The sequence below is a fragment of the Triticum dicoccoides genome, chromosome 2B, assembly GCF_002162155.2.
Source record: "Triticum dicoccoides isolate Atlit2015 ecotype Zavitan chromosome 2B, WEW_v2.0, whole genome shotgun sequence".
NCBI lineage: Eukaryota > Viridiplantae > Streptophyta > Magnoliopsida > Poales > Poaceae > Triticum > Triticum dicoccoides.
The window spans coordinates 613,359,828-613,363,041 of NC_041383.1; the positions used below are offsets into that span (position 1 = coordinate 613,359,828).

The 3,214-nt window shown below is 51.5% G+C and overlaps 1 pseudogene; it reads left to right on the plus strand.

Annotated features, from left to right (window-relative positions):
* Positions 1-1,820: 1,820 nt before the first annotated feature.
* LOC119361048 lies at positions 1,821-2,491 on the plus strand (annotated as a pseudogene).
* The last annotated feature ends 723 nt before the right edge of the window (positions 2,492-3,214 follow it).

Below are 3,214 nucleotides of genomic sequence, written 5' to 3' on the forward strand. Positions count from 1 at the left end.
CGTTTTTACATCCATCCATTTGCCAAATGCCTGGATCATCAGCAGAATAAAAAGTTCTGAGGCATCGGCTTGTGTGGTGTCCCTTGTCTTGCGTCCACATTTGGAGACAGGCGTGTCTAATTTCTGTGATTCCCGTGCAACGCTAACTCCTTCCGTCAATCTGAGCAACAAGTGTTCGTCTATTTTTAAGGCAACATGATGTGTCTACAAGGCACAGCGACAACGGCACATGCCTGCTGCATCGCCAAATCATTGCATCTCTTTTCTGCAAATGATTAATCACATACTTCTGAATAAAGAGGGTGTTTTCCGTTCAGCTCTTTTCCGGGAACAGTATGATCCACATCTGAAAAGATGAAGGCATTGACTTTGCCACACCATTGCATCCACCGAATCCCAGCCTTTAAGAAAAAGATACTTGCTACACAATTTGCAAAATCGTAAACTGCAAGCCACGACATATTTTTTTTAGAAAAGGGGGACTCCCCGGCCTCTGCATCAGAACGATGCATACGGCCACATTTATAAATAAAATAGGTTCAACAAGGTCTCAAAGCTTGGAAAAGTAAATAAAGGCGAGATCACATAGAGCCTGAATGCCAAAGACAAAAAAGCGACAGATCCACAACCGGCTGGCAAAACAAAGATAGGAAAACTAATCGCCTATCCTATTACATGACCACCATCAAACCGGGGGCAACAAAGATCGGCAGCAAGGGCGGCAACACGAGATGGTGCAACGGGACGGGGATGGGGGCAGGGGTGGTGCGACTGGCTTGCAGCGGCCACAAAGTTGATGTCGTGTCAGTGACCCCTGCTAAGGTGGCTTTGGAGCACACGCTTGTGAGTTGAATATGTTGATGATGTTCGCCTCTTCCCATTTTGCGGCTTATGTGTTCCTGAGCATGGATTTCAGCGCATGATGATGTCCACGACATGGACATGCACGCGAGCGGCTGCCTCTGGGAATGGCTAAGACTTCAATTTCCTATGGCCATGGTGTGTGGGCTCGTCCATTACAACGTCGTCTTCTTTGGAAAGGGGTGCGGCAACACACAATGACTTCGTCTTGGTGGTGATCTTTGAGCACTCAGTGTCAAGCTATGTGGTAAAAACCCTAGGTTTGGTCTTCGATGGTTGCACTTGCTCCTGACACTGATGTTGTTTACACACTATGTCCTTGTTGAGGACATTGCTTTGGACACTATTCAAGCGTGCTCTCCCGGGTGAAATATCAAGATTTGACCCTCAGTTTCGCGTATCTCCACAACCATCAAAGATAAGGCGCCCCTATGGGCTAATGTCGACACCAATGGGACCAAGAACATCATCATCGAGAGTTAGCTTTAGTTGTAATGGGGATGACCGGAGGAGCAATCCTCTCTCTGTTTGTTCCTCCGCTTGCTACCATAGCTCTTAGTGAACATGGCTAAAAGAGCAGGTGTAATTCCGTGTCGTCACTCTCCTTCGATCAACAAAAAGATATGTGACCATTGCGTATTCGCAAAAAAATGTAGTGAGAAAAAAAAAAGAGCATTGCGATCTGAATGGTTTAGATTTTTTTCTATAAAAAAAACTCCCCATGTTCAAGTCATTTTCAGAGTATTTAACCAAAAACTACCACAATTCGCGGAAACGTGACAGAAAACTACCACTTTACGATTTTGTCCCGAAAACTACCACTTTTTTATTAATCCGTGACAAAAAACTACCAAGTGTGAAAACTGCTCGCTTTGCCTGGGTTAAACCCGAATCTGACAGCCCGACCCCACACATAAGCGGGCTAAAAATGCAATCGGGTCCCTGGTTTTTCCTCAAAAATGCAATCGAGTCCCTGCAGCCTGCACCCGGTCGCGCTCCACGCCGCCTTCGACGACGCGGACGCCGTGCATCTCGTCGTCGACCTCTGCGCCGGCGGGGACCTCCTCTCGCTCCTCTCCGCCCGTGGCGGCCGCCTCCCCGAGCGCGAGGCGGCGGGGCTGGCCGCGCAGCGTCCGCGCTCGCCGCGTGCCACCGCCGCGGGATCGCGCACTGCGACGTCAAGCCCGACAACCTCCTCTTCGACGCCGCCACCGGCGCGCTCAAGCTCGCCGACTTCGGTTCCGCGGGGTGGTTCGGGGACGGGCGGCCGATGACCGGGCTCGTCGGCACGCCGTACTACGTGGCGCCTGAGGTGGTGGCCGGGAGGGAGTACGGCGAGAAGGTGGACGTGTGGAGCGCCGGGGTGATGCTCCGCAGAGGAGCTCAGCGGCGACAGCGAGACGGCTGTCCTCCGCCGCTTGGGCACCGGCGGCCAGTCACGGTACAGGGGAGACCCGCCGGTCTCCTCGTCGTCCTGGCGGTCCTCCCGCTCGAGCTTGGGCGCGAGGCGGTGCCGGACCGAGGGGGCCTGGCGGAGGAGCTTGGCGAGGCGGCGAAGGGAGCCGGAGAGCGGCGGCGGCGGCGAGGGCCTGGAGCGGTCGGCCCGAAGGGACCGGATTGCTTTTTTTAAGAAAAATCAGGGACCCAATTGCATTTTTAGCCCGCTTATGTGTGGGGTCGGGCTGTCAGATTCGGGTTTAACCCAGGCAAAGCGAGCAGTTTTTACACTTGGTAGTTTTTTGTCACGGATTAATAAAAAAGTGGTAGTTTTCGGGACAAAATCGTAAAGTGGTAGTTTTCTGTCACGTTTCCGCGAATTGTGGTAGTTTTTGGTTAAATACTCTCATTTTCACATGTATTTTAAACAACGCTCATCTGGTACAATCCTCCTATGACTTTCCTTATAATTATCGATCAAACGACACAGACATCGACAATATCCCTAGTAGACTTTGCTCAAGGTCAAGGCTCTCAAAAATCCCCCTCTGTATTATCAAAAAACAAAGAAAAGGACAAATCTAATCACGCAACTCCCGTAATAACATAATCCAACCTTGCTCCAAGATGGATAGATCGATATAACAAACGAGGCTGGCTGTCGCGGCTGCAGGCCTGGCATTGGCAAATGGCGATATCTATCCACCACCAATTTCTCCAAAAATAAATAAATATCCAGCACCAGCCGTGGGCCCCTTTGTCAGCACCTGGACCAGACAGAACCCCTGACGGGTGAAGTGCCCCATGTGGACGGCGCAGCTCTTGAACACGAAGCATTTTTGTCATGGACGCTGAGGACGAGCTCGCCCTGATTAGGCGCTTGGTAAGCTTCAACACCAGACCCGCCCGGCCGGCC